At 40.4% G+C, this 21,384-nt stretch overlaps 1 long non-coding RNA gene across 7 annotated transcripts; it reads left to right on the top strand.

The window, feature by feature from the left end:
* Positions 1-271: 271 nt before the first annotated feature.
* Positions 272-6,089, top strand: LOC116245151 (uncharacterized). 7 transcript variants are annotated; one of them, XR_007572252.1, is made up of 5 exons: positions 272-477; positions 2,912-3,016; positions 3,196-3,287; positions 3,850-5,476; positions 5,626-6,089. It is a non-coding gene; the product is annotated as an uncharacterized LOC116245151 (long non-coding RNA). The 7 variants fall into 7 exon arrangements; XR_007572251.1 differs by having other exon boundaries at positions 3,847-5,476; XR_007572249.1 differs by having other exon boundaries at positions 3,133-3,287; positions 3,847-5,476.
* The last annotated feature ends 15,295 nt before the right edge of the window (positions 6,090-21,384 follow it).

The following is a 21,384-nucleotide window of genomic DNA, read 5'->3' as shown; positions in this document are numbered from 1 at the left end:
CTCACCTGGACCAGCCGTCCTACCCACAGTTCTTACAAAAACAAATTATATGAATCTTTTTTTAGTTTTAATACCATAAAAATTGATATTAAAACTATATATTTGAAAATTAAGATGGGTATGTTAAGCCAAAAAACTTAGGCGTTGATTATTAAACAATTTGAATATTTTATTTGCACATTAAACAATATCTAAAGCACTTAGGACTGTTGAATGGGATTACAATTGAGAGAGAGAGAGAGAGAGAAGTAAGATGAATTGGTAAAATAAGTTAAAGGTCTCCTCTCCTACACCCTAGACGTGATCGGGCTTCAAGGTCTCCTCCTATGGCTCCCTCAATTTCGAGGAGAAGGACGGTAAGATCACGCTGCGTGCGAAGAAGAGCAAGCTGGAGACCAGCGAGGTAATCGGCGTATTAGAGATCCTCCAGCCGTTTGATGGTGATTTGGTTCCTAGGTACCCAAGGACGTCAAGATGGTACGCTCGTTTTTGGGATGGTAGATTCATCGCCATGCCCTCCCCTTCTCTTTGTCTCCTCCGCTGAGTATAGGTTGAAATGCTTTAAAACGCAATTTATGCATATTTTTTCTTAATTTGTTTCAAGATTTTAATGGTGGCAGCCTAATCCCCCTGGTTTACAACTTAACAGCGCACATTTAGAATCCGTGCACAAGATTTTGTTGATGTACATTTATGAGGTCTGATTATGATGATGAAAGATGAATTGGGTGCTGAACCGGTGTATCCTACAGTTGTAAATAACGAAAGCATACATTAGCATGTCCAGCGAGTTGAAAACATGTTGCTTGGTCTGACTCAAAGTGATGGTTGGTGAAGATTTGCTTTCTATTACCAGCTGTCTGGTGCTAATATAGAGGGAACGAAAGATAGAAAAGGCCATGGGTTTTTGTCCTTCCTGTGCTCATTTCTTTTTAGCTCCATTATGCAAAGTGGTACAAAACTTAGATCATGGGATTTATCTTTTCCGTCCTTGCTGCGTTCATTTGTTTGCCTCCACTATGAACATGGTACAGATCTTTTCCTGTCTCTGTCACCAAAGTATTCATTCTTTTATTTTATTATGCCATTAAACATAGATCGCTTTATTGTGTGATAAAATTTTCCAGTTTCTGTGATATGATGTTTTATAGCTTACCCAATAAGGTGGAGGTGGTACTATCGGGCATGCCCTGTTGCCTGGACCATATATTGTCTGGTTACTTCACACATGGTAGATATAGACCAAACAAAAGCTAACGTGATCCAAACTCATACTCGTGTATGCCTTTCTTGTTTACTTGATCAAGGCCCCTACCCCCTAGTTAACGGAAAAAACGTTTCTCCTCGATAAAGCTCTACACCTGCAAGATGTTAAGTTGTGTCCTGGTGCACTGCTAGTTTGCAAAAGCAGGTATTTAGATTTGATAGGAGTTCAACAAGATTCCGAACCAGCGAGTTTTATTAGCCCTGCATGGCTACAAAACATTAGGATCTTTTCAAGACTGAATTTCCTTTAAGCTTTGTATCATTTCTGCTGGTTTGAGTTCTCTTAATAACAAAGATGACAGTAAAATCCTTCAGAAAGGGGTGAAGATCCAGCAAGCACCATATAACATTGTTAGTTGTCAAATTTAAAATTTTATAACTTTTGGGTACCACGAGATTCTGGGAAGTTTCCTCTCCACATGAAATGCACATTTCTTACATTTGCCATAGATTTTCTTCAATGCGCCCAATTTTACTTACCGTTACCACAATTTTATAGATAGCAAAGTAGATTGCTGGTCTTGGCCTTTTTTCTGCTATTTATGCTTTTGTTCAATAAGTATTTTAACTGTTTGCTTGCTCATAGGGTTAGCACTCTTCTCTATTAAAGGGTTTGTTAATGCGTCCGAAAAATTTGAGACGATATAATGATATGTCAAGACTTTTTCTCACTTTTCACATAAACAGTTCATGCCATGTATGGAGATTATCATCTCCTTTTCGGAAAGAAGGGGTAACCATTCATTTTTTAGCTTCCACTTCCATTCATGAGACATTATCATGCTCTAAGAATCTGGTTCTTCCATGTTTAACAGTGGTTGGTAAATGGGGATATGATCTATGTCTGGGTTGTTCTTGAATCAGATTCAATATAATGCAGTTTGTGAGCTTGAATATTTGGCCCTTAACATTTCTAATTTGACATTCTTTGAGAGAATGTCCTAAGCAAATCCTTCTAAACAAGTCTTATCGATCTTAACAAGTTTCCGACCAGTTCTTCCATGTATTTCAGAATTATAAGTCAAGGGCCAGTTTGTCATAAACATCATACTGGAAACCATTTCTCATCTAATGGAAGTTCACCTTTATTGAGTCCTCAAGTTGAATATTGGAAAAATGAAGTCAAAATTCTGATCAGGTAGAAGCAGTAGATTTCTACATTAGATTGCTTTTGTTGTCGAGGTGCACTAGTGTTAGCCTCTGCCTCTGCCTCTAATATACGCTGATGGCAAGATGTGCCTTGATGTTGAAATGGCCACAAATCCACAAGTGCTGATGACTTGGCCAAAATTTATTGATGTAAGAAAAAACCAACTTTTTTGAGTGGGACGTTAATTGCTCTTTGAAACTTCACATTTAGACAATGATCATGATCCAGATGAAGGCATCAAGAAAACAGAGGAGGTTCTCAGTCTACGAACAAAAGACACTTTGAAAGAAGCCTAGCTTAAGATTGACAACCTATAGATTCTTTAAGATTGAACGTGAAGACCTGATTAACATTTATGCTGTGGTGTTGTGCACTGGGTAGCTGTTTTAATTGCATGGAATTTCTTTTCATCATGGTTTTGGTTGTTGGAGTTTCTCGTACTGATTTGAATAGGATCTTCTGAACTGATTGCTACAAGTTTACTTCTCCTTGCAGCTCTCTTTCGGCAAATCAGTTTACTACAACATCCCAACCAACCTTAGGAGAGCTAACTCCTTTGATGGACATGTCTGTTGTTGCAGTCTGGTTTTCTCTTGAAAGGTAATGCATGCATTTTTGTTCTCTTTGACAGGGTTTTAGTTGGTTGAGTTGTTGACATATGATGAGATAAAAAGGTGGGTCATGAAGAATCCACATGTTTTGATATTTTTGTACAGAGAAACCCTGCTTAGGATATATTTAACCATATTAGAGTGCAATATTTCCCTTTCACGTTCTAGGGAGGGAAAAAATAAAAGGAAGGAGGAAGAAAGTGACAAAAGAACTTCAATTAGGGGCAGAGAGATGAAACCAAGTGAAGACATCTGTTTAGGTACGTAATGTTCTTTTTTTTTTTTTTAAATCTCAAGATGCTTGTTAGATCATCAAGATCAAAGTATTGATTCCAAACTTTGTTTGAGTGACTTTGTTTTTTTAGCATTATAGTGGTAGGTATTAAACTCTTTGATCGATGCATTAGTTACTTTAACAAGCAGACAAACTTGCCCCGTTTATACATTTTGCGAATGGCAATATGCTGCAGGCAGCAGCAACATGTAGCTTGCGCTAATGGAGGTATGCTTTCTAGGACTTTTACTGGCATTTATTAAACGGCGGCCAAACTCATGTCTCTCCCAAACCAGTGCATGCCCAATGCTGGTGGGGTGCCGGGAGAGTGCATTATTAAACCCTGGGAAAGGCAATAAATGTTGTAGTGTAATTGTTGTTTTTCTTGTTACTAGACCCTCTTTTAGTTTTTATTTTGTTATGGTTATGCAATTCACGTGCATCGATAGATTTTTTCTTCCTTGTATCTTTGTTCTTTCTCTTTTGAAAAAAGTTTTAGTGAACTTTTAATATTTAGAAGTTACAATTTTCCATTTTCCACTTAGTAGCACACATCTGGAGCAAATTGATCGAGATGGGTGCGTCTTCTCCGGATTGCTTTTGGGTTTCAATGTTATTCTCAATGAAAAATCGTGAGTTGAACATTTTCCCTTCTTGCCCATTTGCTTACATGTTATTGTCTTTGATTTTTGTCTTCCTTTCTTGTGAAGGTTCCGTTCTCTCTCTCTCGCCACCTCTTATCTCTTTCTTTGCCTATTGCAGTGATTCTTCATCTACTTAAATAACCTTCTTTTTTGGTCCCCTTTTAGTTTTAGAGCCGGTTTTGCAACTCGTCTTCTGCACACATCAGTGTCTCTAATTTGGTTTTAGAGCCAGCAACAGAGAGGGGTTTTATCAAAATGTCTGTTGGGAAGCAGGAAAGAAAGAGTATGGGATCAAGAGAAAACGTCCCTTGGCTCGGAGAATCGTTTTTGACATCTCCCACCCGAAAACTTGGTTCATACCCACGCCATCCATCCATCATTTTCATCGCTCTTTAATTCACTTCATATGTAGAATTTTGATGTTGGTTATTCCAATTAGCTAGACTTACCATTGGAAGCTGCGTTTTTGTTCAGTTTTAAGAGATTCTTGGTGGATAGATGCATGGGCTGAATGTTTCTGAATTATTGAGATCGAAAACTTGTTGCTCTAGTAGGAATAAGGAATGACCTGTACATGTCATGCGTTTGGATTATTTTCATTTTAAGTACGGTGCATCTTCTATATTAATTGTCTCGGAAATGCTTGAAAGCTTCAGTAATGAATCATCAGGGTCATCAGTTTTGTAGGGCCATCAAGTTTTGCAGGGTAAGTCACGCCACGGCTCCCTTGGGGAAGCCACACTTGCTTATAAGGGCCCCATTTACAGAAAAATGACAAATGATGTTTTTGAATGTTATAGCTTGCAATCCGATTGTTGTCTCAAAAAAAAACTCATGACACACAGTTCTTCATGATTGGAAGACTATGGGTTGTTATTAGATGAAGCAATATTAACTATGTCTGCAGCTTTGTTGACTTTACAGTTTATCACAGTATAATGATGGAATGGAAACTGAAATTCTTCGAGGATTAGGAGAATGGTGCAAAGAATGGATAAAAAAACAAGAAAATTTTAACAACAACAAAAAAATAGAAAGCATGAGAACGAAGGCGTAAATAAAGAGTGCTTTGGTATCATATCGCCCATTACATAAATCTAACCCTGCAACAAATGCAATAATTGTTCCTTGCCATTACCAGCATCCACATCCAAGATCACTGACTTTTGATGACGAGGATAAATTGCCCCAACTTTCTTTTGCATTTTTTCCTTCCCATTTAAATGAACCAAGGCACCGCATTTGTTTAACTGTAATTTTGACTTTCCTACAATTGATATTTTACATTGTTTCTTTCTCAATTTTCTTGATAGCATGTACGGGATGTTTTGTAGCAGATTTGGCATCTTGTTCAACCCAATTGGTTTCTTTCTTCAGCTTCTTGACCGGAAGCCATTTGACATTTCCTTGATATTAGCTTGCGAGTGTATAGAAGAATAGGCTTTTGGGGGCTCCATTTGTAGGTCCACTTGGGTCAAGGACGAAGAATGAATCTGATCTTTGGTTGGTGCATGGGTTCCACTGACGTAAGGTCAATAAGTTATCTGCCTCTCCTTTCTTATGTATTTTGTTATTTTTTGTTTCTCGCTAGCCAATTAAAAGATTTCTTATGTATTTCTTTATTTCGGTCTTTCAACGGAACTTGCTTATAAAATACATGGCGTTACTTTTGTTTTGCAGGATACAAATATTCGAGTAGATAGAACATAAAACCGAGCAAGGATTATATATGTTGATACCAAGACGTGCTTAAATGTTGAAGTGGCTACAAGTTGTGGCGGCTAGCTAAACTTTATTGATGTAAGAAAAAAGCAACTTTTCTGGATGGGACGTTTATTCCTCTTTGAAGCTTCACATGTGGACAATGGTCATGAACGGTTCTAAGACACTCCAAGCTAAGCTTGACAACCTTTGGATTCTTTAGAATTGCAAGTGAAGACGTGATTAACATTTACATGCAAACCATTCAATTGCATATAAACCTGGAGGATGGAGAGTTAAAAAAATCCTATGCTACAGCTAATATAGTGGTATTGATTACAGAGAAATAGCTGAAGTTTTGTTGAATAGGAATGTTAAAAAAAATGTAAATGGAAGGGAGCAACCGGAGTTTCTAGCTGCATAACCATGCACGCTGGAATGAAGTATGTACACCGCATGTCATATGAATCTGCTAGATCATGCTCTTGAACAGATGTCTTATATTTATTACGAGTCTCCAAGGCTACAGCGGTGATTCTAATCACCGGTATATATCAATAACGGTGGTTCACTTCGCCGTTATAAGCCTATAGCGATGGTAGTTTCCGTCGAAACAGATGTTTTGCGGTGTGGAAGGTCACCGGTATAGGGCGCCTCCACCGGTGACCAATATCGCCGGTAGCTTCAAAAGGCTATAGCAAGGAAATACCTCACCGGCATAGGTCTATAGAGGTGATGGGCACTTATAACGGTGAAGATATTCACCGTTGCAAAGCTACAGCGGTGATCCAAACGGGAGAGAGCGAGAAAAAAAAGAAGCGGGGAAAAATGTCTTTTGTGTGGGAAGAAGAAAGAGGACGGGATGGATGAAATATTCTACGTTTGTCCTCTTTCTTTGTCACTGATTCATGTTGTTTAACACACTTAAGTTACTAACTCTCTGCTTCTCACAATTGCTAGGAAAACTGAAAGGAAGCTCGACCTCTGCCAGAGTCGCACATTAATTCGTCTTTTGCTTTGCTTTCTGGTTCTTTTTCTTGGCTTTTTTTTTTTCAAGATTCTCTGCAAAGCTATACTTTGGTAAGTATAGATGATGTTTTATGTTGTTGATATCCATTAGCAGCGCAATGAGTTTATTTGTAAAAGGAGAACGTGTTTCACGATTCATCAAGTAACTTTAATGTCTGATTTTCTGTCTTCAAGAATACGATAAACAATCTATTGGTTTGAAGGTTGCCTATGTTGTTATATTTGTCACCTTGACACTTCTTGAAATTATTTATCCAAGAGAGGAAAACGAGTTTCTTGTAGCTTTTATGGGAAAATTGAAGGATTTTGCCTCATAAGTATTGGGCAAATGGTTTGAATAACGCTACACTAATTTGGAATTGTTGGAGTCATTCCCCATTTAGGAAAAGTTATTCACATGCATGTTCTTACACGAAAACAGCTATGTGGCAGACGGATTATACTGTTTTTTTACCTGAATTTGTCACCATATACCTTATGCGTTGCAGAGAAAGTTTGGCACCCATGCTTACTTTAATTTTTATACGAGATGGAATAAGATACTATACTCAGTTTCTCTGGATTTAGACATTTGTGGTTCTTAAAAATTTTGAATTTTAACATAAAATATTCTTGGAACCAAGTTTAAATTAATTGGAATTTAACTGTTCCCATTTATCAATCCTGTGGTGGAATCTTTCTAGATGGGGCGACCGAGGGCTGGAAATAGGTCGGCCTCAAGCTGATCCGAACTTCATCGAGTCCACCATGCATACTCGCATGTTTTGGACTCAAGGTGAATTGTAGCAATTGTTGGAATCAATATTAGACTCAAATTAACATGCACACATTTTGATTGTAACTTATTTTTAGTCATTCTCTAACTGGTTCAACCACAAACTTGTCTATGCTTGAATTTGTTAGGATCAAAGCAACATTAATCAATGCTTAGAAATAAGCTGATTTTGTGAACATATATAATAAGATTTGTAAATATCGGGCCCCATATCTTTACTTATAATACATAATCGATATCACTGATTTATTTAATACAAAAAAATTAAAAAAAGTAAAAGCAAAAATTACACAAACCTATATATGGGCCTTAGTTATATTTAATGAATAAAATGTTTTTTTTTGCATGGAACGATGTTTAAGGGTACTGCCCCAGATCCAACCCAAGTCATTTGAGACATAAAGGGAAGGAAGAGACAGAAAAGGAAGGAAAAGAATGTACCAAAAAAAGAAAAGATAAAGAATCGTTGGGGAAAGCAAGCGTTGCATCTGCAAGTTGTCTTCTCTTTCTTCTCTTCTTCTGGCGAGAGGTTCGTCTCAGTCTCTCTTCTCTTCTCTCTCTCTCTCCATCTAGCTGTGGTCGGAGGAGGGTTTCCGAGGAGAACCTCTGCCCGAGGAGGGTCTCTGCCCCTTCCCGTGGAGCTCAACCTCACGTTCCTCATGTCCAAGCTGGGGGAGCAAGCCGCCACCAGCATCAACAATACCTACATGGGCAACGTCGTCAGAGGTCTCACCGTCTTCTGACCCATTGACGGCGTCAAGTTAGTGGCAGGTGGGAGCTTCATGCTTATGGTGTTGGTCGCCCCTCTTATCTTGATTGCTTGATTTAATTGAATATACAGTAGTGCCTATAAGTGATTTACACAAGAACATATACGATAAGTTTGAATTTACGCACATATGCGATCTGAAAAATATAAGTCTTAAGTCAAGAAAAAGACAGAGGTGATAGAGGAGAAATTCATTGGGTCGCAATAACAAAAAGTGTTTTTTAGGTCAATCGAAGCATGTGATGAAGGGATATCCTTCATTGGAGCATTGTCGTTTAAATTTCATATTTCTTTTGCAGATACTCATTTTTCAATGGTCAGAATAACCGTTAATCAGTTGTTATCAAGTACTTTGGGGCTCGGTCCTGGGTAACATTGAAGAGCAAAGTTGAGGACTGAATCCAAAATGATCTTACAAATTAACCATTTCACATGAATCGAGTTTGCCAACAAAATAACCAGTAAAGGAGTTTTAAGATGCTGCATCAAAAGCTTTCGAAAGAGAAGTTAGGTGCGAATTATGGTAGGAATCCCACCTAGTTTATGAAAAAAGTTGATCTTTAATTTCATGTGTCTAACAAGCACAATCAACTTTCTCGGCATGGTGCATTACAAGGCCGTATGAATGTTAACAATGTTATGGAAATGGCTCTCTCCTGTTTGATGTGTTTCCTTTCTTCCTGCAGCTGGGAAAGCTATTGAGGTTGGAGTAGACGGCGTAATTGTTTGGAATCATGGTGGTCGCCAACTTGACTGTGCACCTGCTGCAATTTCTGCCCTTGAGGAGGTAACGTTGACTCACCTCAAATGATTCCAAAATTGCTATTTCTTGACAAAAACAAGCTTTTCTTTTTTCCTTCTCAAAACAGAGTGCAAGAAAACTTCTATCCATTTTGTCCTTTCCCTGATAAGCTGTTAACACATTTGAGAGATGCATGATTCCCCTCCCTGTTGGTCTTCCTATTTCAAGCATAGGTTGTTCAAGCTATCGCTGGTAAAATTCTTGTTCTGCTTGATGGAGGAATTAGGCGTTGGACAGGCATGTTGAAAGCCTTGGCTCTTGGTGCCCAACCATTCTGGTCATCTCTCTCTTTCTCTCTGTATATACATGCTCGATGTGGTTACCCGTTAGCTTTATCAATTCGTTTTGCTTCGTTATGTTTGAAGATATAGCAGGAATTCATTAAGTAGTGGTGTATAGCAGGTTTTAGACTTTCTCATTTAGGACATGCATGGTGGTTTATGCATTTTGTTTTTTGGTGTTATTGCTAAGAGGGTTGCATCTTAGCAGATTCTGTTTGTGCTATCTAGCCAGGGGTGTAGTCTATGGTTTATCATACCTTTGGATTGATTTTTAGATAGTAAAACCATAATTTGAGTCATATTCTTAGGACCTTTGTATGCATATGCTTGGGCAGAGAAATCTTGGGGAGCCGTTTGTTCCATTTGGTCTTGAACACGAGCTTTGATCAAAAGCATTTCAAACCATTCAATCCAATCCAACTCAGTCTTGAAAGTGGCCTTTTAGTTGGCTAGAAGAGTGAGTTGTTGGTGTAGGCATTTTTTCTTGGTGATCAATGATCAAACCCTCTGCAAGGAAACCTTACGACATGAGAATTTGGGGAATTTTGTCCACCACAAGGCTCTACTTTTATGAGGAGACTTTGGGGAGAACTTGTTCCTTGTGTTGTATCCTTTTGCAAAATCATCATTTCACAAAGTCCTTGGGCAACCAGAACACAAAACTAGTCAAAACTTTGGTGGATAGCCTACATTTTGAGTCTAACACCTGTAGTTTTCAGTGTCATTTACCCAATGATTTTATAAATTTGGCTGCATATGATTAGTTTATCCTGGGCTTCCTTCGAGAAAAGAGAAGAGCTTAACTCAAACCATTTGCGAAATTTCCACTCATTTGATCACCTAATCTTATGGAAACTGGTTACCTTTTGATCAACCTTTTGTGTAAAAGGTCTGCTTTTATGGGGAAGTTGGTGAAATTCGTTCTTCTACAAACCAACCCATCTTGTTTTGAAATCACCCTTTCTTTAGCGAGTAGAGTTCCATCCTCCTTGTGACATAACATTTGATGTCAAAAACTTTTGTAAAAGAGAAAATTTTACATTTTGCTTAAAAGCTTTTTAAAATTGTCTTCTCACACAATATTATGTCTTTGCTTTATCTTTAGTACCTCCCCGAGTGAATGGAGAAAATTTCAAGTTCTTGTTAGCAATCAATGGAAGAGGAAAAATGAAAAATCTTGGATATGTGCAATCAAGAAAAATCCTATGAAGCTGAGGAAGTCAAGACTAGGAAAAGCCATTGACTTTGGTAATTAAGCATCTATAAGGATTTAGGAGGAAAATATCCCGAGAGAGAAGCCACAATGCTCTATAAGATCTTGGCAGGTAGCAAAATGAGAGTTGAGAGATGGGCTCGGGGCTTGTGTAGTCGTTCCTCTGGGTCAGTAATCAAGAGTACCGGGTAGGCATATAGGTGATTTATGTCTATTCCGTGAAGATAATGACTTATGAACCTTTTGATCGTCGAACACCCGTAAGTTGAAGCGGGTGGGACACGTGATAAAGCTACACATACCCACCAAAGCGGTGGAGCTTCGTAGTAGCCTTTGGGGTGGTGAGGTATTCCCTCAAAGGTGAAGGTTGGCCTGAAAAGAAAAATCAAAAGCAAGAAAAAAAAAATCAAAAGGCAAAATGTCGAATGTAAAAAAAAAAAAAGAAGCAAAAAAAAAAAAAGCAAAAGGTGCCTGCCAATAGATGAAAAGCATGAAGGCTGAACTCGCGGGAATTGAATGTGACAATCTTTTGTGGATGTGCAATTACGGGGTCAATATCTTTTCCTCTTTTTGATTACCTACGATGTTGAGGGTGATTCTTTTATGTTCGTATTTTGGAAATTGAATGAAATCCCTTCTAGAGATTCGATGACATGGATGCGAAATGAATCTTGGTGCTTGTATGGTACTATGGATAAACGAAAGACATGTTATTTGCACAACACAAGCACTCAAGCTTATGAGTTAAATTGACCATTTTGAACTATTTCAAAGTAAAAACTTGACATCTCTTGTTATGTTTCGAGGCCTCCTAGGCATATGAGGAACTAACCAATCCCCTTGGTCTTCAAAGATCTTTGTCGTTTCATTACCAAACCACTAGGCCGTTCTTGGAATGGATGAAACTCCTCAAAGACAGGCCAATTATGCTTAATGTGACAATTTGTCCATCTTTTCCTCTATCTTGGGAGAGTCAGATCATTTGGGAACCTCACCCATTATTCTCTCTTAATTGAGTATCTGGTTTTCAATGGCATAACTTTGACTTAGGGTTGAGACTGTCATAAAAAACCTCTTATCTCTTTTCAAAAGAACTGGTCGATTTTTTATTTATAACATTTTTGTCAAAGTGTTATGGGTTTTGTCCTTGGCTTCATCCAATATGTGTATTGGCCTTTTTGCAATAGGTAGTTTTGCAAAATATAGTGTTTCTTTATTATCCAAGGTAAAAGGGGGTGGAAAGCCCCATATCTCTTGCCTAACCCATCTCCACTAATCGATCTTTTTCTCATCTACCCCGTCCTTTCTTCACCCTTCTTCCGCTTGGCTGGCGTATGCTTTTTTCAAAAACAAAAGTGAGCAGCCAAGGGTGGAGGTATTCTTCATAGTCATCAACTATCAAGGGTGCCTTTGCTTCAGCAGGGTCCTTCATGTCTTTAGACCAGGTTAGTACTCAATTTCTTCTTGTGTCATGTTAGTTGAGTAGATGCCTTAGGTATTGTACTTGTCCAGTATAGGTCAAGGTTATTGGTTTCATTTGTTTTCAGTATGATCATATTCTTTCTTAGTTAGATTATTTTAGTTTTGTCGAGAATTGTTGGTTTGATTTATAGTAGTTCAATTGTTTTATTTTATTTTCTGCTTTAGTGGTTTTCCAGCATAGTGCTTGTCATGTTGATTTTCACTCCCATTGTGGCATGGGTTGTTTAGTCACATAGTTGCTTGGTTTTTTATTTTTTCTGTCTTTGCTCAATTCTTTTGATAAATAAAACTTGATCAAGTTCTTGGGTCTACTGGTTGCGTCACATTCTTGATGTATTCTTTGAACTGCATATCTATATTGCTTAAGTTTGTAGGTTGCTTGATTGAATATCTATGACAGTTGGAAAAAGGGGGCAGGTTTTTAGTTGGATGTTGGAGTTTCTTTGCCCATATTCATTTCATTAAATGAAAATGAGTGGCTTTGGGGTTGCTTGATTGAATATCTATGACAGTTGGAAAAAGGGGGCAGGTTTTTAGTTGGATGTTGGAGTTTCTTTGCCCATATTCATTTATTTAAAGGAAAATGAGTGGCTTTGGGCCTTGCTTCTCAGAAGAGACTTTTGGTGCATGCACATTGACGTTGACATGAGAGGATTTCACTTGAACTGCTTGGGGAAACACGAAAAAGCATCTGCAGGCATAAATAGAGAGGGACGTTCGATCAAGAAGCTGCACCAGCAGTATAGTGAACTGCCCTTCTCTTTCTTTTCTGTTACAGGTTGCGGAGGGACACACACAGTGAGAGCAGGAGAAAGTTCCATTCCTCAGTCAATATCAGATACCAATGGCTACTCTGAACAACATTGCTCATAGTTTAGAGCATCTTAATCACGGGCTGCACTGGGTTTGCTGCAAGAGTAATGAGAGCAACATCTCTCCCTCTCTCTCTCTCTTTCATATGTGTATATTCATGAGTAGTTCATGATATGCTGGGTGCAGTATTTATGGAGAAGATACTGAGGGTGCATCCACGGGTGAATCACTTGTAACTACTGATGCGTGCCCTTGATGTCAAATCTGCCAAACATCACTTCGACACCCAGGTAAGAGATTGGAATGTGAACGGGTTACGTTAGATCCAAGGCAATTGGAATAGAGTGTATATATATATATGTGGTTTGTTTGTTAAAGGAAAGGGTTTTGTCTTGGTTGTTCTGGGTGAAATGGGAATCATTAGTGATAGGGTTGCCTCCAACTCTCTTCCCCATTTTTTGTAATTAAAACATGGCATGTGATATAGTGATTGCAAATGTTAGAAATTGTATATGTGATTATTGTATTGTCCTACTAAGAGACTTGATGGATTGATGCCCTGGTTTTGGCATGTTAGAAGTTAGAACTTATTAGTGGTACTCCTGATGTAGAATGATTGGCATATGGAGTGTATGTCTTTGGGAACAGATGGGCAATCAGAGAAAGTGAACCTTATTGAACTTGAGAAAGTGAACCTTATTGAACTTGGTCCTGAACGTGGAACTCTCTTGACTGATATTGTCTGTGTACCATATCATGCCGTAATTTTCTTGTATTTGGTTTACATTTCAAGTACACTTCAATCAATGATTATTTTGTAGTTGTGGTTGTCGTTGGTATTTCAAATTTGCAGGCTTAAGTATGTGGTTTTAATGCAAGGCACGTCAAAATTTGATAAATTCCAAAGACCATTACATATACGCGTGGTTGAATGCAGCTTTACACTTAAAAAATGTTCAGCATAGTGTGCAATAAAGTGTGTGGATGAGGAGGTTCCTGAAACTTGAAAGTGGTAGCAAGAGGACCGTAAGCATGTTGTCTGGAGCTACTTTATCCTCACATGCTGCTTTGGAGCAGGTCCTCCCGCTATAATCTGTAAGAAGCACTTTCAGCATAGAATGACGTTTCGGTTTGTTTTAATAGCATGCATCATCTCAGAAGAGGTAAAAACCCTTTTTGAGAAACGTTCTCTCTCCTAGGGCAGAGGCGATCTTGATACGTTGGAGGGGGAGCTGCCGGCCGCAGTGGGCCTCTGGCCCAGCAGACGCCCCCGAGGATGGGAGAACCAGATGTAAGCGGAGAACCCATGGATGAGGGAGGGTGGTACTGCAGATGGTGCTGCTGGAGGATTGCAAGGAGCAAAGGTAAAGCTGTCGGATAAACTTTCTATGGGTGAATGGGTGATATCCTCCATAGGGGGCTCAAGGCAAAGACAGGGCAGAGGCGACCCTGAAACGTTGGAAGGAGGAGTTGCTGGCTGCAGCGGGCCTCTGGCCCGCTCCCGAGGATGGGAGAACCAGCTGAAAGCGGAGAACCCATGATTTTGGGTGATAGTGAAGATGGTGCTGCTAGAGGTAAGGATCTGCCTTCTCCTTACAGTCCAAAAATGGGGAAATCGTGGGCGGCTATTGTGGATGGAGATAGCCTCCAGAGATGAACATGCCCCCGCTGGAGAAGAAAGAGGTGGCAGGGAAGAAACGCCTGGTTATCTCTCAACAATCATATGAGTCATATGCCAGCCGTTCCGCTTCAGCGCCATAGCAACTCTAGCAGGAGGGGCTGGGAAAGGTCGGCTCGACTATAGCTTCATCTTTGCGAGCCTTCGCAGCTTATGGCCTAGTATCACAGACCTTAAGTTCACCTCCGTTGGGAAAGGTATGTTCCTTCTCCGCACAACTTCTGAAGCTAATTTGAAATTCATTTTGTCGCCTGGTCGATGGTTTGTGGGAGGAAGACTGCTTATTGCTAACCAATGGCATCCTGGAATGCCTATGCTGATTGAGAGTTCCAATGGTGTCCGAATTTGGATATGGTGTCTGCGCTTGCCTGCCTGCGTAAAAATCGACATCCCGCTTGGGTTTGGTAAAACTTTTGTTCAATCTATTGAATAGGAAACTAAGGTCAAGTACTGTCATAAATGTGGATTCACAACCCACTTTGATGGCTCCTGAGTGAGGCTCCCAAGGAAGGGGACAAGAGCACCCTTAATGCCTGGCAACAAGTTAGAACTCCCAAGAGAAGATCCCAATGAAAACCAGACTCTCACTCGGAACACAACATCTCAAATATGGTGGAGGGGACAGAGGGGACAGAGGTTGAGGAAAGGAATCTCCGTCGCTCTGAAAAGAGGGGAACAGCCCCTGAAGACAATCATGGGCAGGAATCAAGCAAGTTGGTTGCTGCTAACAACGAAACGGATGGTAATCGTTCAGGCACACAAGACATACAGAGTAGAAGTAAGGGCGCGACAGGTCCTCAACAAAACCCAATGCAATTGGAAAGCGAAAGCATACAGGGACCTTCTCAGGCTTTACCCGATACAAGGAGTCATTGTAAATCCATGAAATCTCCCATCAATGCCCAATTGGCTGACAAGGCCAAGAAAAGAACACTCAAGCATAAGGAAGTTGTCGAAAGGAGGACTAAAGAGGGTGAGAACCTAACTATGGCAGGGTTAGTCCAGGGCCAACAGGAGGGTCCTTAGAGGACATGGAAGCCTCCCTGAGGGGATGGCAGGGGACAAGGCTGATGACTTCTCTACCATTACAACGGTCAGAGAAGTAAGGATGGGGCATGAAACTCCTTGCCCATGAAGATCCTATCTTGGAACGTTACTCCAGCCCAACATGAGTTCTTAAGTACTCTTAGGTCTACTAAGTCTTCCATTGCTTTTGCTATTGATTCCAAGCTTAACGCGGAACAGCTTCAGAAGTTTAGTTCAAGATTCCAAACTATTGTCAAATCTCCAACATCCATCTTTCGGCGCGCATCATTGGCCTTTGGCCTCTGGGATCCGACGGTAGTGACTCTCCAAAACTGGTATGCTCATCCCCATTGGGATTGTCGCCCAGTTTTATATCCCCTCAACAGGTCAAACTTTTGTTGTTTTTGGGGTTTATCTACCACCAGGGACAAGTTAAAGATGTGGTGCAAAGGTGCAGCCAATGATCTATCCCCCCATATTGCGGATATCAAATCTAAACTTAAATACCTACAGTCTCAGATTGAAAGTGGCCGGTGCCAAAAATCCAGAATCAAATGGATCAAGGATGGAGACCTCAACACCAAATTCTTCCAAGGAATCGCTAATGGGAGGCGAAGGAGGAACAAGATCGACATTATCTCCCATGGGGGTCAGCTCCTAACAGACCTGCCTGATATATTCTCAGCTTGCACGGACTTCTTTGTCGATCTTTTAGCGAATGTTCAAGGTGATGGGTGCCTACCGCATTCTCTCGCCCTAGCCCCTACCGTGTCTCTAGAGGAGAATGCTGACCTATTGAAACCTATCACTACAGAAGAAATTTAGTGGGCAGTAATGGAGGCACCGGCCCAGATGGGTTTGGTAATAATTTCTTCCAGTCCAATTGGAATACCGTGAATGCGATATTATTTTAAAACTTGCGCCATTTAAAAGTGTGTCTAGATGAGTTCGCCTCCCAGTTCGCCTCCTGCTCTGGCTTGGTTATGAATACTGCCAAAAGTACAATCCTCCCATTCAATATGGACAGTCAAGTGTTAAATCTCATTGAGCATGAAATGGGCTGGCGTCAAGGGGCCCTCCCACCACCTATCTTGGTATTCCCCTTCAGACGAATGCCTGACAAAGGTGCAATGCAGACAGCTAATCCTTCGTCCTCCCAAAAGCTTGCACTCTGGAAACAAAAATGTCTCTCGTTTGCAGGCCGTCTGTGTTTAATCAAACATGTTCTCTCCGCAATGCCTAGCTATTGGAGCCTAGTTGCTAATCTTCCGGCAACTTGCAAACAATTGAACAAAATGGCAACTGATTTTTCTGTGGGGAGATATGGCAGACGGTAAAAATTACCATCACATGAATGGTCAACTCTCTGCCTCCCTAAGTTAGAGGGCCTCAGAGATATCAAGGAAACTAATATGGCCAACATGGCTTTTTTAGTGTCGCAGCAGGCCTCCCCTTGGGCTACCCTTGTCAAAGGGCGATACTATGAGCGCAAGGACTGCTTGACAGTAGTGTGAGGAGAAAAAGGGTGTCCAGAGCGGCGTATGGCGTTGCGGTCATGGAGCAAGGTGAAAGAGCAAGTCGTTTGGAAAATAGGGAATGGTGCCTTGGCAAAATTCTGGACAGATCATTGGGGGGTTGATCGACTGATAGACAAGATTCCCATATCTCACCTTCATCTCGTCCAAAACTGTATCCCGTGTTCAGTCAAAGAGATCATTGAGACGAACGGGGAGTACATAAGAGGCTTCCTTACCGGTCTTAATATTCTTGCCTCTTTGCCTACGATTCAGGTGGAACAGCCGGATGTTCTTACATGGAGGAATGATAATAAAGGGGAGATCACCAGGCGCGACATATGGCAACGAATACGTAAGAAAGGCAATGAGTCCATCGATAATATGCTAGTGTGGAAAGGAAGACGACTCCCAAGGGCCGCCTGGGTGGTGTACTTAGGCTGTGCGGTGTACTTAGGCTGTGCTGACCGTCTTCCAACGGATGAGTTAGTGAAAAAGCAAGGTGGTCATCTAGCATCAAGGTGTTATGTTTGCAAGCAAGCGAGTGAAGATATTTCACACCTTTTTTTTGAATGCAAGGGTGCTAGACCCATTTGGGCTTGCATCTATGGCAAGTTTGGGCGTACTGCTCCATGGCATTGGAGCCCTCAATTCTTAAAGCAAGGACTCATCAGGTGGCACAAGCAAGGCTTCAAAGACAAAACCTTGGATAAATGCTGGAAAGACAGTTTCCATTTGGGGATTTGATTCATTTGGAAAATGCGCAACCAGTTTAAGCATAGAGGAGATATTCCTATAGGCAATGTGGCCAAAATTTTCTGGTCACACTGCTGCGATCATTGGTGGACGTATCAATGGATTATATCGCAATGAGTTAAAACTCAAAACTGGTTATGCACAGGGATCTTGTGGAGCAATGGAGCAAAACCGAGCAGATACATGGGTGGAAATCAGCATTACCTCCCTGTTTATGGCTGGTAGAAAAGGGGTCGCAGGCCTCATTAGAGACACAGCCGGCCGGTTTCGCCACGGTCTAGCTTGCTGGTTTGGCAACATGTCTGAATGGTGGGAGACCGAGATACTTATGGAATGCATCGGGTACCTGTTAACTTAGAAGATAATCAAGGGGCGTATCTATATACTGGCCAATAGTGGGCGATTGGAAAGCAGCAATTCGCAGTACCCCTAACAGGCAGGCGCAACACTGACACTAACTCTAGTTCAGCAGTCTTCTCAATAGGATTGTTTTTTTGCAGGAGATGGCCTCTCGCTGAAGCCACCAACCTTTTGATGTCCATTCCGGACAATGGCATGTATACCAGATGGAATCCCACAGATGACATGTGGGATCCACTTAAAGAAACCAATCATAGATGATGAGGTCCTTCTGGATCAATTTTTGTTGTATATACCTCTTATTTTGTTGAAATAAAAGGATGGGGGCCTAACCCCCAAGCAGCCGTTGTCCGGAATAGCATGCATCATTAGCTGTTTACTGTCTTGCAAACTTTTTTGTTTTGAAGAAGGCCTGAGACAACAAAAGCTTGATTGGTATGTTTTGTGATGTCAAGTTTTGTGCTTGCCATGCCATATCCATGTAACCAGGCCTACGTGCTTTTGATAATGCTTCTTTGTGGGCTTTATTTTTTTAGGTTAAATCATTTGATTGTTTTATCTCACCTTTTAGAGATTTCCCCTCTTTTGAACCATAAGAGTTCTACAAGGGCCTCGTCACATCTACAGTGCACATGCTACATGTTAATATTGAGACAATGTTAATAGGTAGTACTTACGGACTTCCTTCGATCGACCAATGAAAAGTAAACATTAGAACATGGGATCTAGGTAAATCTAGAATATATAAACATTTCAAGAAAACCCAAAATGGTTTTATACCTCCTAAAGGGTCCAACCATGGGTGGAAACGTAGTCCTTTTTTCCAATATTGTTTTACGTACCGTCGAAATTGCTTGGGAATGGAAGGAATCTGCATACTTAGGTGGTGAGTTTATTCCTGTTGGTGGTATTGCTTACTACATACAGCACCATCAAGGTGATTATTTTGTTTATTCATTCCCATGCATTTAAGTGATGTGTTTCGGTGCTGTTTTACCTATGTTTCTCCAAGCAATATTATTCAAATCTAATAACATGAAGATGCATTGCAGCCTGGCAGATATGGCAGCCAATACATTCCATGCTCTTTTCTTTATTGTTTTTATGCTATTAGCATTTGCACTACTCTGAAAGACTTGGATAGAAGTATCTCGCTCCTCTGGTAGGGATGTTGGCAGGCAGTTGATGGTGAAGACTGAAGAGTTTTTTTCTTTGATATTTCTCATTTATGCCAACTTTTGTTAGTCTCCAGTGAGCCTTTTCTTTTGTTTGTTTGTTTGCCTTTTTCTTGCTTTGTGTTTTTTTTTCCTGGGATATAGACACACTGGGGTTAGGTACATATAAGACTGAGGTTTGTTTGCTGAGATCTTGCACTCTTGACTGCCATCAATTGCTTACAAGAGTTTGGTCGTTATGGTGTCCTGACCGTCTGATTTAAAGTTCTTGGTTCAAAGTTTTCCGTGGCTACAGGAAAACATGAAATAAAATTATCCCTGTCAGGACAAATGATTTGTCAACAATGTTTCTGCATGGGAGTTTCATACAGAGGCCAACTGATTTGCTTAGCATCCTATAAAATTTGGCAACCCTGCTCTAAAGTTAAGCTAAGGTAAGCTTTGCTGGTGAGTGACATTAAGGCTGTCTTTGATTGCCTGGAAATGGTTGGAGCAGTTCTGATTTTGGGTATGCCTGGCTGAAAGGGCCCATCTTACTATGGAGGTCATTAGTGATTTTGGGCTGGTTGGTCGTGAATTAATGGTGTGGTTGGTATCAATTAGTTCGAGATCAGATTATGGTCTCACTTTAGTACTTGGTTGAAGTGACTCACTTTACTACTTGGTTAAGTAACGTCTATCTATCTATCTTTTAATTCCTTAACGCCCCGTGATTCACTGATCTGTCCTGAAATTAAAGGGACCCTCCTTGAAGTTTGTCCCTTCTCAAATTAGAGATACCATATGTCGAACCTTTGGAATCCAATTAAATAATCAGATTGAGCTGGGGTTTTTTAAGCTATGCTTGGAGCTACAATGTTTGGAGTTGGGGCGTTGACCTTATATTTCCTATTAAAAAAAATGTGCAGGGAGAAAAAGACACGACAAAAGTTCCAAATCCTAACAATGGGCTCTTCCCATATTCCAAAAGATAGATGCTGTTTTATCAGCCTTCGTATAATTTTGAACCTACAGAGGCCTAAAGAGGCCGAACACCAAGCTCATTAAGAAGGTAAACACTCCAGCTCCAACATGGTGGCACTGAATATGGATGCTGATGAACATGATCATTTAGGTGATGAACATGATCATGTAGGAAACAAAAGTTAAACGCTCACCAGCTCCACACCTTCTATTTCTTTAAATAATACCATGCTGGTGCACACATTTGCTTAATGAGCTTGGTGTTGACCTTTTTCTCTCTTTCTGTCAAATCCTTTTAAAAATTATAGGCATCTCTCTTTTGGAATATGGGAAGAGCCCGTGGAGGGTTCTCTTATTAGGATCCAAAATTGGGTTTTCTCTCATGTCCGCACTTCCTGCTGTTGGTTCACCTAATGAGGGAGAGGGGAAGGAGACAATCCAAGGAAAATGGAAAGCTTATGGACAATGTGAATGCCTGGAAAAGCCGCTTACTTGTCTTCTGCATCGTCCTACAACTTAAAGTCTCAACAGGTAGGATCTGATCATGCCAAGAGAGTACGTTTCAGGGAATTGAACTCTCTTCTTCAGTTCAGACGGGAATCATGCTGCCAAGGGTGCCTTTCTATGAAGACTTCTCCAAGGGAACTGTTGTGATATTTCTGTGTGGTAAGGTATGAGCAAAAAACAAAAGCACGGAAAAAGAAAAACTGTTTTTGTTATGCATTGTTGCTGTGAACGGCATCAAATTCTTGCATTCTTGCTTAGGTAACACGCTACTCCCACTCTGAAGTGTTGTCACATGCTGTTGTTCATTCCAAGAGAGCATTTGGTTTATCAGATACAGGAGGATTCACTGGCTCTGGCAATTTATTGTTACTGCAGATTCCTAGATTGGCTGTATGGTGGCTTGGTTCTGTTTTCCTTCATATGTTGTTATGACTGCCTTTGCATCTGTTGATGCTCTCTCAACATGTTTTCTGACGTTACACCCAGTAGTGACTCCTGAAAATAGGAAAGAAAACAGGCAAGGTCATTTTTTCAAGGTCCTTACGGCTTTGCGTTGTTTCTTATAATGTCTACTAGTTTCATTTACCAAGTGATA

The sequence above is a fragment of the Nymphaea colorata genome, unplaced genomic scaffold, assembly GCF_008831285.2.
Source record: "Nymphaea colorata isolate Beijing-Zhang1983 unplaced genomic scaffold, ASM883128v2 scaffold0538, whole genome shotgun sequence".
NCBI classification, from domain to species: domain Eukaryota; kingdom Viridiplantae; phylum Streptophyta; class Magnoliopsida; order Nymphaeales; family Nymphaeaceae; genus Nymphaea; species Nymphaea colorata.
This window is presented reverse-complemented; position numbering and strand designations above follow the sequence as displayed.